This window comes from Pelodiscus sinensis, chromosome 1 (assembly GCF_049634645.1).
Source record: "Pelodiscus sinensis isolate JC-2024 chromosome 1, ASM4963464v1, whole genome shotgun sequence".
Taxonomy (NCBI): domain Eukaryota; kingdom Metazoa; phylum Chordata; order Testudines; family Trionychidae; genus Pelodiscus; species Pelodiscus sinensis.
In genome coordinates, this window is record NC_134711.1 from 117,296,242 (window position 1) to 117,317,385 (window position 21,144).

General features: G+C 43.4%; 1 long non-coding RNA gene across 2 annotated transcripts in view; it reads right to left on the reverse strand.

Moving 5' to 3' along the window:
- Nucleotides 1-20,360, reverse strand: part of LOC112545499 (uncharacterized) — a 117,094-nt gene extending 96,734 nt beyond the window's left edge. For both annotated transcript variants that reach the window (XR_012895965.1, XR_012895962.1), the window contains exon 1: nt 19,936-20,360. This is a non-coding gene — a long non-coding RNA (uncharacterized LOC112545499). The remainder of the gene's footprint in view (nt 1-19,935) is intronic.
- Between the last annotated feature and the right edge of the window lie 784 nt (nt 20,361-21,144).

Genomic DNA, 21,144 nt, shown 5'->3' on the forward strand with positions numbered 1-21,144 from the left:
GAGAATGAATTCAGGATAATACAGGCACAATGAGAAGAATTCTTATATATTTGTATCTGGAAGCACTATCTTTCCAGAGAACTGAAAATGATTCCAACATCTCTTTCTTGATGAGTAACAGCTAATGTGTAGTAGCTAATTTAGGCACCATTGTTTTGTATGTATTGTTGGGATCATATTTTACCATATGCATTACTTGGCATTTAACACTGAATTTCATCTGCCATTTTGTTGCCAAGTCACCCAGTTTTGTGAGATCCCTTTTTAACTCTTTGCAGTCGGTTTTGGACTTACCTATCTTGAGTAATTTTATATCATCTGTACACTTTACCACCTCACTGTTTACCCCTTTTTGCAGATCATTTGGGAATAGCAGGATCCCAAACCAGTACAGACCCTGAGGGACAACTCATTTACTTCTCTCCAGCCTAAAAATAGATCATTTATTCCTACTCTTTGTTTCCTTATCTTGTAACTCAGGGGTTCCCACACTTTTTGACACGGGGACCAGTAAATCCATTCACAAACTTTTGGAGGACCGGTAATGTTCATTTGCATATTTGTATATTCATTAAGCAAATGATGAATATTCAAATAAGTTGTTTTTGGTCCTCCCAAAACCCCCAGTTCCAGGTTTAGCAAAGCTTTTGATATGGTCACCCACAATATTCTTGCCAGCAAGTTAAGGAATATGGATTGGATAAATGGACTGTAAGACAGACAGAAAGCTGGTTAGACCAGGGTTTCCCAAACTTTTTACTTTAGTTGGAACCCTTTTATTTCAGTACTGTTTTTTGCAGCCCAAAAATATAAACACATAAAAAACAAACTGAGAAAATACCAGACATATAACATGTCTGGTATTTTCTCAGTAGGTAAGTTGTATTATTATTAGATGTATCAGTTTGTAGTTTCAAACTGCCTGGCTGATAAATGTGCTCAGGCTGCATGAGTGTGTCTACCAGCCAGACAATTCGTAACTACTCGAGGGTGTGTGTGTGGGGGGGGGGGGGAACAATAGAATCCCTGAGCCGGACTAACTCGTGTTTTGCCGGGGGGGAGGGGGCACCGCCCCAAGATCTGCCTATGGCCGGGTCAGTCCTGTTCCCCGCCAGCCGATTCACTCCCTTCCTCCCTCCCCCGCTGTGACAGAACGGGCCGTGTCTGGGCACTACTGAGGGCATCAGCTCAGGGCGAATTGCTCAAATCTGGGGCTCCTTACAGCCCCCAGACTGGTGACCTCTCCAAACAGGCCACAAACCAGTCCCACAGAGCGCTTCAGCAACCTGCCTGAAGCCTCCCGAGCAAAACCCCTATGACACCCCAGCAATATCCATGCCTCAGATGGCCCCGGGCCTCATACACAGGTGGGGGGTCCTAGCACCCAATCCCACCTACCCCGAACAAGTTCTGTCTGGTTCCAAGAAACCAGCCACAGATCTCTGGTCAATTTACCCTCTGGATCTCACCCACAAATCACGCTGGGCCAATCCTTTAGAATATATATCTAAAGGTTTATTATTACAATAAAGAAAAGCATGAGAGTAAGGTTGTTAAAGAATATTACGTTACATGCACCGAATCTCCCAGTCCTCGATGCAGGCTCTAGCAGAGATGTTACAGCTGCTGGTTTAAAAGTTCTTGTTGCACATCCTAACATCAGGATGGGTTCACAGGTCTTCCTGGCTCTTCGATCCCTGCAATGCTGCCTCTGGGATGAAGTGCTGAGCTGAGAACAAAATGGCATCGACCACATGTCCTCTTTATACCTCCTTCCTAGCCTCTTCTTGTATGCAGCAAGTTACCTGGTCAGAGGCCAATCTCTATTTTCCCTGCTGGGTGCTCTCAGGTGACAGCCCCCATTCTTTGGGTGTGTCTTTGGCCCATCCAGTGCCATTGTCCTACAGGGCCTGGCTAATTAGCCTGTCCATAGCAATGCTTAACCACATTCAGAGAAATATTCAGCTTCCACACAGATTACAGATTCCTACCTACACACATAGACATTATATACTCACATAAATAACGTACATAAGATTAACAAACAATAAGCCCCCATTCAATACCCCACATGGCTCCCTTTTATACCAATTTCTGGGGCCAACACCCCCACCTAGGGGTGCAGCAGCGATCTGGCTGCTTCCCTCCATTTCGGTAATGTGACACCCGCTCCCTCTGCTGCGCCTCTGGCAAGCCCCACTTCCCCCAACCCCCTCCTGGACAGCCAGTTCTCCCCCAACTTCTCCTTCCAATCTCCCTTGGCCAGCCCCACTGCCCATGTCCAGCCCTGCTTCCGGCAGCTGCTTCTTCCCCCCCTTCCCCATCTTCCCCGGCCAGCTCCCTACCTCTGACCTCATGACCTCCAACAGCCCTGCTTCCACTGACCCCCCAATCTCCCCGGCCTGCCCCGCCCCGATTCCCCCATCCAGTGCTGCTTCTGGTGGCCAGCTCTCCCCTCTTTCTCCTCCTGCAGCCCCTAGCTAGGACTCTGCCGGGAGCCGGAACATCTGGCTGCAGACTCCGCCCAGGCTGGCCGAGGGCTTGGGGGACCCGGCACCACATGGGCACTCCGGGAGCGCAGAACACCCTGGCAACCACACTATGGCTTGGTACTGGGTCACGGCCCTTAGTTTGGAAAACACTGTTGTAACTGGATGCCTGGGAATATTTTCAAGAGCATCTAATGATCTTTAATTTAATGACAAGCCTTTTAATCATCTTGCCTTTGTTTATAAACAAACTCCCTGCTAAAGGTGGAAGTTGTTTACAGCACACAACTCAGCATATTCCACACTCAAGCTCTGACTCCTGCATGCTGGTGGGTCCTTCTTCCACCCAGGCTATAGGAGAGGGGCAAGCAACCCTTTTGGCTTTCCCACAGGTCTCCCCTGCCTGTTCCTCCCCTGTTCTGTATAGGTAAACTTTCCATCTTCTTCCCCTTTACTACAAGTAGGGTTTGTGAAATATAGGTCCTGTCACACACACTTGATATTTGTATGAGATTACAAGTGTGATCAATAGAGGTAACAGTGCTCATGTCATGTAATTAGATTTCTGAATGGTACCAACTGAGTCCAGTATGACATTTAGCTTAAAAAACTAGAAAGATATAAAATTAACATGGCAAACGTTAAATGGATAAAAATATAGTAGCTCACAAAATGTAAATGGGGAAACATCATCAAGTGGGTCTTTTCTAGTGGGGTCCTGCAGGGATCAGCTCTTGGCTTTATGCTATTTAACATTTTTATGAGGGAAAAACCCAAATCAGCACAGATTAAGTGTGTACATGACACAAAAATTGGGAGGAGTAGTAAATAATGAAGACAGATCATTATTTCAGAGCAATAAGGATCGCCTGGTAAGATGGGTGCAAGCTAACAATATGCATTTTCATACAAATACATCTAAATGTATGTAGGCCATACTTACAGGATGGCGGACTCTATTCTGGGAAGCAGTGCCTTTCAAAAAAATTGTGGCAGATAATCAGCTGAATATGACCCCCCTATGTGACACTATGGCCAAAAGGAGCTAATGTGATCCTTAGATGCATAAACAGCAAAATCTTGAGGTTATTTTATCTCTGCCTGTTGGCACAGATGTGACCACTACTAAATCCAATTCTGATGTCCACAAACCAGGAAGAATGTTTATTAATGGAACAAAATTCAGAGAAGAACCATGAGAGTGAAAACCTGTCTTATAATGATTGAGCTCCTAGTCAGGCCCAGCCCTAGAGCAAGGCAAGCAAGGCAGTTTTGTCTTGGGCCTCACACCTCAGGACCCTGCACTGCCCGACACCTGCCCACCTGCTCACTGCCCTGGCTGGGAGCTGCCCAGCCGTGCAGTACAGTCAACCACAGAGCCAAACTTTGCCAGCTCCCTACCCCAAACTCCGGCATTCCCTTCCTCAGGTACCAGGGGGAGGTGCTGGGCTCCAGCCCCCGCAAAGGGGAAGACACAGAGATGGCCACTGGCCCATCCTGCAACTGCTTGTAACAGACCCTCACTTACAGCCAGAGCCTGCCCCGTGGAGGGGGTGTCCTGTCCAGGCAAAAGAGATTTCCAGTCTGGGATCATCCCCGCCTAGGGGGATGCCCTGGTCAGAGTGAGGGGAAGAGAAACCCTGCTCCATTGAGAGAACCACCCCCCATATCCTGTAACATGATTGGGGGGTCTCCCATATAAGGGACAGGAATGGGGAGAGGGAACCTGGGGTCTCACACATGGTGTAAACTTATACCAGCCTACTGAAACACAAAGTTGACATGATCATCTACAATCATATTGAAAATGGTCACAAGTTACAGAAAATCATACAATAACCTCCAAAACAAAAACATTTACCTTCAATATGAATCTTTTACTCTGTTAGACTCTGGCAGTACTGACCAGATGTTTTAATAGACACCGGATCTGTCAAATAAACTCCGGTTCTCTAATACAAGCTGGGGGGTCTCACATGGTTTGGACTAATACATACTGGGGGCTTCTGTTGGAAATTTTATGGTAGTGTATAAAGACATCATAGTGAACTGTAAAAGCATGGCAGATGACACTGAAATAAATGCCAGTTGAAATTTTTCTTAAATCTAGAGGTGTTGTAGAATATATCCAGTGAGTGATTTGTGCTGCCTGGGCTGGTCTCTGCAACCCTTCAACTGGATTTGAGTTAAACTAGAGCATCCACCAACTGGGTGCCACCATCAGCATGCCGCCTTAGGCCCCACAAACTCTTTGGCCAGGCCTGCTCCTATCTGGCTTAATAGATAGAAGGTTAAGAGGTGACTTGATGACAAACTGTAAGTATCTACATGAGGAACAAATATTTAATAATACATAGTAGAGGCAGGTATAACAGGATCCAATGGCTGAGAGTTGAAGCAAGACAAATTCAAACTGGAAATAATTTTTAGTAATGAGAACAATTAACCATTGGAACAACTTAACAAAGATCATAGTGGAGTCTCCATCCCTGACCATTTTTACATTGGCTTCAGGGGGTATCTAACTTAGTCTGTACAGGATAAACTTTAAAAACAACAAATGGTCTGGTAGCACTTAATAGACTAAAAAAACATGTCGATGGTATCATGAGTTTCCGTGGGCACAGCCCACTCCTTCAGATGACCGGAGTTTTGAGTTGAGGGTATGCAGACCCAAAATAAATAGGGGAGAAGGGAGAGGCAAGAAGGAAAAGAAATGGAAGGGAGAGAGAAACAAGGAGCAGAGGGTATGAAAATATCAAAGGGAAAACAAAATAGGCAGAACTGGTAATCTATAAGCACCTAAAGATTGGATAGTTAAAAGAAACAGATAAGGATCAAAGGATAGCAATTAGAGAAGAAGGGTACTAAGGCAAGAATCTACACAGAAAAAGAGCTTCTTCGAATGTTAGGTTGATAATGTCCCAGCCATCGGTTATCTCAATTGAGGAGACCATCAGTGTGAGAACTGAATTTGTGGATGAATTGTAATTCCAACAACTCTGATACCACCTACATGTTTTCTTAGTCTATAAAGTGCTACCAGACCATTTGTAATTTTTACATCAACATTGGATGTTGTTCTAAAAGATATGCTTTGGGAATTATTTTAGGGATGTTCTATGTCCATGATTATATGGGAGGATCAGACTGGATGATCACAATAATCCCTTTGTGATCTGGAAATCCATAAATTTATAAAAGAAACCACAACCCCTTTTCTTCCAGACAACTAGATAAGGACCGACCACATAAAGCTGTGGTGAGCACATTTGTTTGAATACTGAACAACTGACGTCTGTCCCCTTAAAAGTCATTATTTCTGAACATTCATGCATATTTTTCTTCCATATGAACATCTGGGGGGGTGGCTTTCTGTCATATTAACTGTGGCTGGGATTTTCAGAGGCCTAAGTTAATTAATGGCCAACAATCATTGTCTCTCAACGGAAGGATCAGAGGGATTTGAGTTAGGGATGTTAAATTTTGATTAATTATCTAATCGAGTGGTTGATGGAATTTCCATTGACTACTCAATTAGTTGATAAGGGGGAGGTGGGTCACTTGTTATCCTAGCTGTGCCTCTGTCTTTTAAAAGTAGTAAGAGCTGCTTGTGGAAGGCAGAAAGGCAGAAGAGCAGAGGGCAACCCGGGGTGAGCAGGGGACTCAAGCAGTTCCCTCTTGCCCTAGTTCCCGACTGCTGTGCCTTTGCCTTTGAATTGTAGCAAGAGCCCCGGGGGACTCCTGCTACATTTCAAAGGCAGAGGTGCAGCAGTCGGGACCCAGCATGAGCGGGGGAGTGTTTAAGTCTCTGCTCGTGCCACTTCCCCACTGTCTTCTGTCTTCCCTGCTCCCCCATAGAGATGGTGCTGGGGGAATGGGTGTTTAATAGAGGCAGCAAGGGGGAGGAACAACTAGATGAGTCACTACTTGATTACCTGGTACTTATGCTTATTGGGTTGTTGACTAGTCGACTAGTCACTTACATCCTTAATTTGAACAAGGAATACCTAGCAACCAACATCCTCACACTGTCAACTGACAGCAACTTTAATATGGTCACTCCCGGAGACCCACAATTCACAGAGGCTTCATGCCAGAGGAAGTTCTTCCAAGAGTTATCCGATTACTAGTTATTTTAGTGATCCCTGATTGTCTCCTTGATCCTATATAAGCCCATGGTGCATACCAGGACATTTCCAGGCAATAAAATGGATCTCCAGTTAGTTGTCATGATTGCCTTTCTTCTCTGTCTTTGAACTCCTGGTATTGACATTGGTCCCAACTTGGACCCTTACTCTAGATTGACTCCTGGAACCCCAGCACAAACTCTGATATTTGCTATTGACCTTATGCTTGATTCCTGACTCTGGCTCTGATGCTCAGCTTGACTCCAACACTGACCCCTGGCTTCAGTTCCTAGCTCCTGCAACTAGCTCTGCTCACCTTCACCCAAGATCCTGACACAATGGGAGTTGGGCACCTAACTTGCTAAGGTCCCTTTGATAATCCCAACCTGTATTAATCATTGCATGAAGGTATTCACTGTTCATTGTTCAAGCTTGATTTTTATTTTTATTCCTAATTCTCCTGCTTAAACAATTTCAATCATTCTCTAAAGAAGCAGAAACTATGTCATGTTATTTAGCTGGACAATCACATTCTGTGAACATCACACACAGTGAGCTAGTAAAGTGCACCACTTATAAACAACATGTGTAGGCTGCAATTTCTTCCCATTAACTATTTGTAGACTTCTTGCAAACCACAGGTAGAGTCAGAGACATTAGGCAGAGTTTAGAAATGATTCACAAGTATAAAAAAAACCCAGAAGTAATTGGATAACTTAATCACAATGAATAATTTTGACCAATTCTAGAAAGTTCTCCAATCCTGCAATCAGTTCCATGTGGGATAATTACTTCACCCAGCAGAATCTTAGGGTATGTCTACACTACCCCGCTAGTGCGAACTAGCGGGGTAATGTATGCATACCGAACGTGCAAATGAAGCCCGGGATTTGAATTTCCCGGGCTTTATTTGCATAAGCCGGCCGGCGCCATTTTTAAATGCCGGCTTGTTCGAACCCCGTGCCGCGCGGCTACACGCGGCACGGGCTAGATAGTTCGGACTAGCAAGCCATTCCGAACTATCTGTACGCCTCGTGGAACAAGGTGTACAGATAGTTCGGAATGGCTTGCTAGTCCGAACTATCTAGCCCATGCCGCGTGTAGCCGCGCGGCACGGGGTTCGAACAAGCCGGCATTTAAAAATGGCGCCAGCCGGCTTATGCAAATAAAGCCCGGGAAATTCAAATCCCGGGCTTCATTTGCACGTTCGGTATGCATACATTACCCCGCTAGTTCACACTAGCGGGGTAATGTAGACATACCCTTACTGAAGTCAATTACAGGTAGGAACTGCAGTGTTGGGACTTACCTGTGGACCCTCTATATTACAACTGTAGGAAAGCATCACACCAATTTATGTGAATTTTTGCCTAATTTTATTTCTTCATTTTTGCAACCTAGACATTTCATTTGTTATGGCATTCTGTCCAGTGTCCATTTCTACTTCAAATATATGTTAAATTTGAAATAGTACATTTTTTATGCAAAATGATTTCTGGATAAAAAAGTCGTAATATTAATAAGCCATACTTTGAACTAAAAAAACCCCCCTAAAAAGCCCAAGAGATCTATTGATATCACATTACAGAGAACTGCAAAAAAACACAGTAAGCGGGTTTTGATTAAGATATAACATATTTAGTATTTGATCATATTATTGCATTTCCCACATTAAAATATACATAATTGGGAAATTCCAGTAGATTGTGTTTCATTCGTTTATTCTGCTCAGTGTATGGTACTATTTTCATTTATGAGCTGTGTTTTTTCTGATAGGATCTTCAATTTGAATTTCTCTAATGTGATTCCCTATATCTTGCTTGTATCTGTATTAATAGGATTTGATGATTCCCAATAATACAGTCTTAATATGAGTTTGTAAAGCACTTTGATTATATAATAGCTCAATACATCTTAAATATTGTTAATTATGTTATGAGAATAGGTTACATGTTTATGCCACTTTTTATTATGTTTAGCACAAAATTGAAACATTTGGGTGCCTCAGAGGTTGTGTGAAAGAAACTGTATCAACCGCACTGTTGTGACCTCTTCAATTTTCCTTAACTTTGTTGGGCTCTCTTGTAAACAGACGCACCCTAGGAGCAAAGGCCTATCAAAATGGACAAATCAGTTATTTCATTTACATTTAATTCATGGATATACCACTTTCAATAACACAGAAATGCAGATAAGTTAAAAAATGAAATTACTACAGTGAGTGTCTTTCACACAACCAGGTGCCCAAATCCTGCACTCCTATTTCGTACTTAAGCCCAACTCCTATTGATTTTGAGGGAGTTTTATCTGAGTATGGAGCTTATGGTTAGGCCTCATATATTGGAATTTAAATTACTCATTCTAGACACAAAGTTAGTCGGGGGAACAGAAAATGGTGCTGCAGGATCTTCATTTTGACTGTGATGAATAAAATAAGAATGAGAAATCATACAAATTGACCCTCTCTAACAATTCTACTTCACGGTTCTCCTAGGATTGTCATTCCTAGACCCCTAAAACATAACTCTTTTTTGCCGATATGGGGGAAGTAGTACCCTGGCTACGGGTGCTGGATGTACATGGTCAGCCAAGCCAAACTACTGTAGAACTGACAAGTTAATGAGGTTTGAAGAGAGATTGGAGAGAACATCTTCCCAATGACCCACATAACTGGGGCAAAATAGGGCCCAAAAAATTTCCTTTGCTGCTGGAAACCCTTCAAAGCCAATAAACTGGCATAATTCCAAAGCCATTCTCTAGTGCCAAAATATATTTCTAAAATAAACTGGTTGACAGATTGTGCATGAACATATACAATGAATCAGATCATCAGCTGGTGTCAATTGCTGCAGCTAAAGTCAATGGACCTATGCTAATTTACATCAACTGGGAATCTGGCCCAGTATGTTGCTTTCCAATCTATGACCCTTCCTCTATTCCACTTTTCCCTTAGTTTTAAAATTCCAGTCTCAGTCATGTCCATACAAGTCCACTGAAACTGATGAGTTTGTGTAGTTTAAATACATTCAGGATGCATCTAGACTGGCATAATTTTGTGGAAATACTTTTCACAGAAAAGTTTTTCTTTTAAAAGTATTTCCACAAAAGCGCATCTAGATTGGCACGGATGCTTTTGCGCAAAAAGTGATTTTGCGCAAAAGCATCCGTGGCCAGTCTAGACGCGATTTTGCACAAGAAAGCCCCGATCACCATTTTAGTCATTGGGGTTTTTTGCGCAAAATAGTTCTTCCCTGTCTACACTGGCCCTCTTGAGCAAGTATTCTTGCACAAGAGGGCTTTTTCCCGAGTGGGAGTGTGAAAGTATTTGCGCAAAAAGCACTGATTTTGTGAATTATAAAGTCAGTGCTCGTGCGCAAATTCAAGCGGCCAGTTTAAAAAGCTGGCAAGCTTTTGCGCAAAAGCAGACGCTTTTGTGCAAAATCTTCCCCATCTAGACGCACCCTCAGGCTTTGTATCATAAACATTGCTCCTTGTGAAGTTGATGGCATTCTCTGAATAGCAAGGTGGAAGCTGCCTTTGAAATCCTACATTTAGCCAATGACATAAATATCTTCAAGAAAGTGATACAAATAATAATGCTTTGCACTCATACAGCACTTTTCCCTCTTCCACCGTTAACTAAACAATCTTCATAATATCCCAGTATAATAAGTAGTTCTCTAGTGTACAGTTTTGGGAACCAAGGCAAAGAGGTTAAGTCAGAATGCCTCAGAAAATCAGTGTCAGAGCCCAAATCAGAATTTAGAAACTCCTAGGGCTCAGAACAGCCTCCCTCTTTCTCAGTGTAACTACATTTATCATTTCCAGACATTAGAGCCACATTATAAGTGAAAACTGTCAGGGAAAAAATAGCCATTTCATATCCCAATTTGTCCTGTAGTAATATTAAATGTTTCCAATGAAAATATAGCCAAGGAACATGTTTGCATGAATCAGGGGCAAATATAGGGCAGGGTGAGCGGGGTGGCCGCCCTGGGTCCCACGCTTCAAGAAGCCCCGCGCATGCGCCGTGGCAAAGTGGGGCTGTGACAGGGCGCCTGCCCTGCACTGGCCCTTTAACACCAGGACTCCTGCCCGGAGCCGGGGCTAGCAGAAAGGAGACCAGCGGGAGCTAGTGAGGACTAGAGAGAGCCCAGCTGGCAAAGATCCAGGACTGCACGAGTGGCTGGTAGAAGCCAGCTGAACCCATTAGGGTGAGTATGAGCACAGCTGGCACGTATATATAGAGAAGCCCAGGTTGCTCAAGGAGGAGGAGAGAGAGGCCAGAGTGGGGCTGACTGTGGAGGAAGCAGGAGCTCCCAGGAGGGAGACCCGCTGGGGATAGCCAGCAAGGGCTGGGAGAAGGCCAGCTAAGGCTACCCTGACGAGGGGCCGGAGGCAAGGCCTGGGCTTCTAGGCAGGTTACAGCCTGGCTTAGGTAAGCGGGGCCGCGGAGATAAGCCCAAATGCCTATGATGAGCAACCCATACAGACTGTATTCTGCCCTGAGAGGGGCTATATGAGGACAGTCAGGGGGCACTGAGGCACACTGGGGTGTGAACCCCCTGACAGGGGCCCCGTGAAATTGTGCTGCCCTGAGCCCCGCAAAATGGTCATCTGCTCCTGGCGTGAATAATATGTTTCCTACAACAATGAAGGGTAACATTTTGCTCTTAGATTCACATTACAGATTTCAGTCCTGATATTTTACTTTTTTTTTCATGCACAGATCTTTCATTCTATCTGGCCCTCATCACGAGAGCACTTCCCAATCCTGAATGGTTTTTTATCTTTAAAAGAGCTCTTTTAGGAAAGGGAGTACATTTCCCACACAGGCATCGTAGGTAATGTGGGAATTGATCCCATGTTTGTTGCATAGCAGTGCAGCGTCCTGTCCACTACTAGACTAGGGCTATGCCTACACTTCGCAGGTTTTGCGCAAGAAATATGCAAACGAGGCGAAGCGTGGAATATCGCCGAGCCTCATTTGCATAATTAATTAGCGTCCGCTTTTTGCACAAGAGGTTTTTGCGCAAAACCCCCCTCTTGTGCAAGAGCTGTTCTTCCTGAAAAAAATGCGGAAGAATGGCTCTTGCGCCATGGGGAGGCTTCTGCACAAGAAGGAGCTGTGTAGACAGCTCCTTTTTGCGCAAAAGCTTTGCACAAAAAGCAGCTGCTCATTAATTATGCAAATGAGGCTCAGCGATATTTCACACTTAGCCTCATTTGCATATTTCTTGCACAAAACCAGCACAGTGTTAACTTAGCCTATGTTTCATACCTGAGGCACTGCCCTGGGAATTCCATAATGTTAGGTTGAGCAACATTTGGTATCAGAATTGAGATCTGCCTTGCATGTGTGAGAGTAGAATCTTGCCTTAGCATTCCCCATTCTTCTTTGGATGTAAGGCAATACTGTACAAAGGAGCCATATCACAGCTATATTTTGTGGGCTGGCAAAGTAAAATTGAGTCTCAAAAGTGTGGACGGTGAAACTATGCTATTCTGAACTAGAAGTACCAGGTTATTTGCTCACATTTAGAAAGGCTACTACATAGTTTTTCAAAAAGACCATTTTTTTACTACTGTGTCTTGTCAATTCCCTCACTGGGATGCACATTCAAAACCCATTCTAAACATAACTGACAGTTTGGCTCTTAACTGCTTGAACTACTACCACAGAGCATCCATTTTAGGGGTTGATACATCTTGGATGCCACAATAAAACCTGATATATGCAGATTGGCTCACCTTCAGAGTATTTGCTTTTTACCTTAAATATAGATTTTCTGATGATTACTGCATTCTGTGGAGACACATTTTTGAAAGCCAGAACTGAGCATAAAATGCCATTATTTAAGTGGGCTGTACTAGGTAGGTAAGGTCTAAGAAACCTGGCAGTAACTTACTCTGTTTGTGGTTTCTACTTTGTTAGACTCTGTGGAGCCATGAATCTATCTTGTCTTTAAAAAACTGAAAAAGGGGGCCTTAAAATGAATATAATGCTAAATTTATGTGCCACAGGAGCAGCATATCAAGGCCTCTGTGCTGATTAGATCCAGATGTTGGTAACAATGTTAGTGTTATGGAACAACTGCAGGTGTGGGAATAAATCCCTTTCCCTGGGACCCTCAGCAATCAGACCAGTGGTTTCTTCTGGCTCTTGGCTCAGAGTTTTCAATTAGCACTACAATGGTATTGTTGTTCTCTAGCATTAGATCATGTGTCATGTAAATGAAGTTGAAAATACAGTTTAACTCGACAAGGTGATTAAGGCCAAGGATACATATGTTCAGTATTATAACTCAATCAAGGTTAAAAATAATAATCAAAAAGAGCTCTGAGATGCTATAAAGAGTTTTTTTTAAACCAGTTTGGCTTATCAGTAGATTTTCACATTTTACTTTCATAAAACAGAACACAATGTAAAGCAGGGCTAGGCTGGATTTATAATAAAAGACAGACATACTCTTTATATATAAAATAACCTTAGCCTGGACTTTTTTGTGTGTGACAATCTGACAATTTGGATTGTATTTTCTGGTTTCACTTTCCAATTTTATGTCCATCTTCTTTGTCTTTTCCTCATTAGTGTAAATGATCAATACACGTACGGCCACTTCCACTGGAGAAAGAGAAGCTGGGATATTCCTGAAAAGCCATCCACCTCAAAGCAATGAATCCAGCTCATCAGTGCCACAGGCTGTTTCCCCATCTCCTCTGGGGTTCATGATATTTAGAATACCTCTATTGCTCACTAAAACATATTAAGGGCTCTATTAAGTAAAGGGTCCATACTCTTCTTCCAAACATACATAATTCCCATTAGTGTCAATGGGCATTATGTCTGCATATGAAGAGACAGGCCCCTAATATTTTTCTTATATGTTCACTTTCATCAGGTTTTTCTGTGCCGGAGGCGTGGGGCTGCATATTACTCAGTGGTGGAAAATGCAAAATAAAAAAGGAATGTCATGAAAAAAGTAAAGAGAATGTCAGACACTGGCATCCAGGGAGTGTTCTAGAAGAGTAACCTGCTTTCTAATATATTAGCCACTGCTATATTACTGTTTACCGAAAGGCAGGATAACTCTCTCTTCTCTGACAGTACTAGAGACTTACAAACATAAATACATTGTACAATACTTGCAAAAAGGGGGCCTCTTTACAAAGATGTCCTAAGGATTTATGAGGCCCTACCCTACGCAGGACGATTAAACTGGTGCCCCTCTGCCCAATGGTAGCTGCGGGGGAAGGGAGGGCAGAGGGATGACAATTTTTAGAGAGGTGATTTTATACTCTTCAAGAACACATTCATGAAATATTTTTAAAGCAAATTTTAAACCAGGGTCCTGTCAACGAACACAGTAAATTCAGAAACTGACAGGATATACCTGGGGTTGGCAAATGCCTGTTAAATGGCTTCATTACCACTTGGATGGCTCTTTCACAGGTACAATGTCTGCTCATAGGTCTGGCAGGCTTTTTCACTTTTAAGTTAACTAGAACCTCTCCTGAGGAAGCAGAGCCAGAGAGCAGGGATAGGAAGAGGTGGGTGGGTGGACACTAAGGCTCAGTGGTGCTCCAGTTTTTCATTTGACCTATGCAGCTGCATATTCTGTGTAGGGGTAAGACTGTGCTGCCTCTACGAGAAAAGAGGCAGAAGAACTGATAGTTTTCACATTGCAGACTAGAGGGGGTATTTAGGGTTGCTCGTATAACTCCTTCCTGTGCTGTCTCTTCTGAGAATGCAAGAACCTAGTGCCCTTGCCTCGAAGGTTCCTTGACAATGGAATAATATAAACAGTGGTAAAAAAGGAAGTTTTGTATGGAGGGTGGCTAGGAACGGATTCTGCCTCAGAAGGGGAAATTCCTTCCCAAACTCCCTCATGTATGCTGGGGGCTGAAGGGAAAGTTACACACACACATACACACACACCCCTTCTTCTAGCCCTCCTCTCAATAAAAGTTATAGTTGTCCAATAAGGGGATGGAGACCATACCATGTGACTTACGTAACTACTGACAAAAATAAATGTTCAAATTGTGAATACCATATTCATGGTGAATAGCTGCAATATCATTAAAGAGTAAAAAAAACCATTCACAACCATATTCATTGAGTAATTTTTTATAATGGATACAGCTGAGGAAACTGTGATCCACTTGCAGATATCTGATGAACAGATTAGAGCATAACATGAACAGTTATTTGCTATGCACTATTTGCTCAGCTCTAATTCTTAACCTTTTTCTGTATCCATCTGTCATCTCTTGTTTTAGACTGCAAACTTTTTAGGGCAAGGACTTCTTTTTGGCATATGCATGTACAGTGCTTAGCAAGAGATGGCCCTGATCCTGGAGTTCTACCTCTAAGTGCTCCTGTTAGACAATCATATATATAGTAGCCCAATGTCTGTAACTGTAATGCTGAAATGCTGGCTGTTCCCTCTGGGGGGCACTGTTGCCTCCCGCCATGGCACTTGGCTCACTTTTGCGCTGCTCAGCTGGGCCACTACAGGGGAGCCCAAAACGACCGCTTGCTCTGCTTGTTCCCCCGCGGTGGCCTGGCTGAGTGGCACAGAAGTCAGCTGAGCACCATGGTGGGAGGCGAAGGGGGGGCGGGGCGGTGACGTGTGGCATGATAGCGGCTCCAGGCCCCACACCCTGACCATGAACAGACCCTGGCCAGGAGGAGGGTGGGAGGGGTGGGGGGAAGGGAAGGACAACTGGGAGGCTACAGGATCAGTGCTGGGGTGAAGGGAAACGGTGCAGGGGGCAGCTGGAGCTCATAGGCAGCTGCTCAGCTGGGCTGCCATGCGGGAGCAAGCGGCGCAAACAGCCGTTTGGGCTCCGCGCTCCCCATGCAGGAGGAGGAGGAGAAGAGAAAGAGAGAGTGAGAGGCAGGAGGAGGAGGACAAGACAGAATGAGAGGCAGGAGGGGGAGAAGAGAAAGAGAGACGGAGAGAGAGAAAGGAGATGGAGGAGAACTGGTGGGGGGGAGGCAATAGGAGAAGGGGAGAGAGAGAGAGACAGAGTGAGAGACCTGAGGCTCAGGAGAGAAGACTGAGATAGGAAGGGAATAGGATGTGGAGGAGAGACCTGAAAATCCCGTTTTATGATGGGCTAATTGGCTAGTTAAATAAATAATAGGCTGGGTAATTTAGTTTCCATAGTTGCCTGTTGCTGCTGCCAAGGGTCCCTGGGCCAGACCCTGGAGTATAGTGAGCAGGCCCAGGTTCTCCCCAACCTCCCCACAACATCTCAACCTCTGTCTTGAGAAGGGAGATCAGGACTCCAGACTTATGAACTAGCCTGTGAAGTATATGGCTTATCAGGCTGTGACTCCTTACTAGTAGAGGGAAAGAAGCTGTGTGAAGGGCCACAGTGAACCTCTGAGACTAACACTATCAGCCAGTAGTGTGAGACCCATTGGGGAATAGCTGGAGCTTTGCCACAATACATATTGTACTTCTGTTTCAACAGTATTAATGGCAGGAACACACACTGTATATATAGGACAGGGTAACATATAAAGCTTGTTGAAGAAACATGATTTGGAACATTTCAGTATTTCAAATTTGGTTTCATTCTGATCTGGAACAAAACTAAAACATTGGAAATTCTCCTTGAAAGGGGATGGACCCTAGCTCCAAGGCTGTCTGTCTGGCAAGCCACTTTGGAGCCACAGACCCTGGAAAACCTATGGTCTCTGACGGAAAGGCAATCTGGCAAGCATACTGCAGAGGAACCAGGTAGGGGAGCTGGCAAGAAATCAAGCAGGTTTCTGATGGAAACCTGCCTGGCTTCCACTGGAATGACATTGAAATTAAACTGTCTCCATGAAATGCTTCAATGTCAATGACTCTGCACATTTGGATATAAAAATGTTTGGTTAGTTTTTCAGACCAGCTTTATAAATAAATCCTGAAAAGTTATTTTGTGCCTATGGAGTAAGCTGGAACCTGATCTAAAACAACTCTGTCCATGTGAAATAAGTCCTGGGATGCAGTAATACACCGGGCTAAGACAGAGTGAGGAGAACACCAGCATGAATGGAGAGGGAAGGGGGATATTGCTTCCATTGATCATTCTGAGAAAGTTCACACATGGATGTGGAACATGAAACAAGGAGCATGCAAATTTTTAAGGAAACTCTTGTTTGATGTTAACACATAGGCGACATGGTGCAAGAACAAGTCATTGTTGTAAACAGTACCCTCGTAATGATGTTAATCCCACTACTGTCCATGTAAACTAACTTCAGCAGAAAAGTGGGTTGGACAATATACGTTAGAGATAATAGGAGAGGCTTTAACTTATAAAAAAAGATTTTTCCAAAAATGTTGGAAGTTCTTTATGAATGAACTGATAAAACATAAAACAAACATTTGTGAGGGGAGGACAGATTTTTCCCCTGCTCTTGGTTTGTTAACATTCCACAAAGTATTGTGTTCTCAATGAAGTTCTAATTGTTCTCCAATGCAATAATCCTGACTGACAAATTTGTTTCAAGTACACACGTGTTTTTCTGTAGAGTTTTCATTATGGTACCCCCAAATTGTCTTATTTCAGTCCTTTGTGTAGAAATAAGTAAGCCATAATAATAAAAATACTTATAACACATAAAACTACTACTATTATTACTTAGTTATTGTATATTGCTTTTTATATAGTCCAAACATTTTATCGGAAAAAAGTAGGAATTTCTTTTTTTTAGGTATCACAAAACCCATCAATATTCTCATTTCAATATGTAAGACAACTCTACCAACAGATACATGTCCAGCAAACAATAGTCCCAGTTATCAAAAGGCCATAGGATAATATTCTGTTGGGATACATAACAAATAATAATACTTTGCGCTAGGGATGTAAGTGACTGGTTGAGTAGTCGACTACCCAATAAACATAGGCTTATCAGGTAGTTGAGTGACTACTTGACTATTCGCTCCCCCGCTCCCACTCCCCACCTGCACTGCCTCTGCTTAGAGGCAGCAAGGGGGGAAAGCAGGAGCTGGTGCTGGGAGGAGCCATCTTAAAAGCTGGTTCCCCCCAGGCCTGTCTCCATGGTGCCGTGGGGACAGAGGAGGCAGAGCCATAGCAGTCCTGGGGACGGTGTGAACCGGGACAGTCCCAGCTTGTGCCAGCTCCAGGACCACTGCAGCTCTGCACTTTAAATGTAGTTAGTTATGTGAAACTGAGTGACCAAGGGTCCTAAAAGAAATTGAACTGAGATTGATGTGCCTAATCCTAGAGGAAAAGGAACAGAAGGTATCCCTCAGGGGATAGGCTCTGCCTGCTTTAAGATGCTTGATCAGGGTCAGTGAGGTGATACAGAAGGTATGTCAGCAAAAAAATTCACCTCAAATGATGTGAAACCAGTCACAGTACTGTACCAACACCAGAGATGGGAATAAAACTCCCATCTCCTGAGTTCTACAGGTTGCACCACCCAAAACCAGAATTCTCTAGTGGCGCAATATCCATGGTCCAGCAGGGCCATAGAAGTTCCTGGCTCAGAGAACCCTGGCAGCCTAGTGGCAGCAGGGCCATCCAGGAGGGGCTGGACTAAAGCAGTGGGATGGAGCAGAGGCTGGGCCTGGGGCCTGCAGCTGTGGGGCTGGAGCCAGCAACAGTCCCTAGCAGCCTTCAACAGCCTGCAGCACTGAGACCATGTTGGGGCTGCTCCCAGCAGCGCAGGATTGGGCTGGCAATAGCCCGTAGCAGTAGAAGGCTGGGGCAAGAGCCTCAGGCAGACCGCGGAAGAGGGGCCAGAGCTTGTGGGCTGCTACAGGGCAGGAGCCTGTGCTCTTGGCAGGCTGGTGACAGCCCCAGCAACCTGCGGCAGCGTGGGGCCAGAGTAGGCAGTAAGGCCAGGGCAGTGGCAGCAGGGCCAGCAATCCAACAGGCAGCCCAACAGGGGCTGGAAGTAGTCCCCCCATTTTCCATCTCCTGCCCCCAACCGGCAGAGTCCGTCTTGGGGCTGTGGCAGGGAACCATCTCTAGTCTGGCAAATTCCCTGGTTCAAGATTGATCAACTCCTAAGCGGGCCAGATAAGAGATGTCCAACCAGTAGTCATCTGCTCTAACCATGCCACACTCTCCTCATTTTCATTTCAAGGATTTCTTTAAGAGATAAATATTGAACTAAAAACTGCATCTATTTTTTAAACTTATAATGAAAGTAAGAAAAACTCGTTTAACAGCTTCATTGAAATGGGGTAGTGGTATGCATCCTGAGGAAGACCACACCAAGGAAGTGAATTGTAGCAAACATCAGCACCTAGTTGTTACCCACGGTGAATAAAATACAGAGCACCAGATGCTACTTACAGCTGACACACCCATACATTAGGATAACTTAAATCCATGGCACTGGATGTGTTTCCTGGCAATCATGACAAAGATAGTAGAAGAAAGTTCAAAAAAATGTCAATTAAATGGATACTGCTGGTGTCAAAGTCATAGGCTGATCTAAGCATTTTTTATGATAAAGCAATGATATTGTTACCACAACAGATTGATCAATTCAAAAAAAATTGGCTATCTATTATTTATATAATTTGGATTAAGGTGTTTGGCATCATGATGAACATGGACATTGGGATAAGATAAAAAGGAGTGTGATCTGCGCAACTATAATTTACAGACACCTTACTCTTTTAGAAAATAGCAGCACTGAGAACACTTTCATTCTGAGTAACTCAGGATGTTGAAGAATTTGGGAAGGGAGAACTGATCAACAGTTTGTTTCCTGTGGACAGAAGCTGGGTTAGCTCAAAGCAACATCTATAAACACTAACGGTCACTTTTCTCTTCATATAAAAAACCTCTAGCTTCAAAATGTGGTTTAAAATGAAAAATGTAGGAGTGGTTTGGGCACTTAAAGCCTTCCTTTAAATGTAGACAAAATACCTTTCAGGTTGAGTACAAGGATTCAGACACAAGCCACTAACACAGCAAGCAGTGTAAATAGTACTCACACTGAATGGGTTTAATGAGTCATATACCAAAGAAACAGAAATACACACCTCAAAGAGATCCCTTATAGTAATCACTAACTCAGTGTCTGAGTTGTTTGCACTAAGGGTCATTCATTATGCGCGCCCTAGCATGTGCATAATAGGAATATTATGACGAAGAGTTGAGTACATCTACCCTACATTTCATCAATACTTTTATGAATTAAAGATTCCATAGGGATGAATTGCATTAATCTGCAAAGTATTTTTAAAACAAGAGTCATTGTTAATCCCACAATGTAATACTGATAACCAAATAAAGACAAAAAGCACAAGGGTAGAACAACTCACCGTTGCAAATGAAGAAAGGAAGAATAGTGTTCAGCAAACAACCTAAAATGAAAGAATATGATTTTTGTTCTTCTATTTCATAGTTAAAGTATAACTAACTTTTACACTTAAGCAATAGCTTGCTAAATATAGCCATGACTGTGACAAATATCTGTTACTACTTTCCTGAGCCTCTGATTGCACTTGGGAGCTAATTCATACTTATATTAAGATATATAATGAAAAAAATAAACATGATTTAAAAAAAAAATCTCTTTTCTAACTAACTACATTAGAAGTACTGTAGGATGGGAGCTGTAGGCTGCAGCCAGTGGAATGTGAGTCTGTGATTGGGTGAGGGTAAAGGCGATGATATTCTAGGCCTTCAAGTGATAGTCTTTTAGTACAAGAGCATCCCTCACTGGTCAAGATGAGGCACTGACCTAGATGATGTTTTGCCTCACTGTTATGGATGAATACTGATGCTGAAGCAACCAAGAACACAACCGTGGGAGAAATGGTGATGCAGTGCTAGAAGTATATCATAAGAGCAGAGCTGATGCCTAAGTGGATTCAGATAAAACTACACCAGTAATCTAGGATTTCTTTTCTTTCTCTCATATTTCTCTTAAACTGCAGCAAGGGAGGTTTAGGTTGGACATTAGGAAAAACTTCCTACCTGTCAGGGTGGTTAAACACTGGAATAAATTGCCTAGGGAGATTGTGGAATCTTCATCTCTGGAAATATTTAAGAGCAGGTTAGACAGACATATATTAGGGATGATCTGGATGGTGGCTGGTCCTGCCATGAGGGCAGGGAACTGGACTTGATGACCTCTTGAGGTCCCTTCCAGTTCAATGATTCTACGATATACAAATGAAGAGCAGAAAGAGACGATAGATAGATAGATAGATAGATAGATAGATAGATAGATAGATAGATAGATAGATAGATAGATAGATACGCAGCTATAGCTAATTAATTCAAATAATGATGGAAACCACTACTAAACTATTAACATGACTAAATTACTAAATCAAATAGGATAGATTGTGGCCTGGATTCTGGCATTTCCCTAGATAAGGATCAGAAAGGAGAGACAGTTGTAACTGAGTCTCCAGTGTAACATTCTACCAGTGCATTCACTTTAGATTTGAACTGTGTGTGCCCTCCAATGGTATGTGTTTCTGAGGCCTAGAAGGCACAGAAGTGGGCCAGTGTAGGTAATG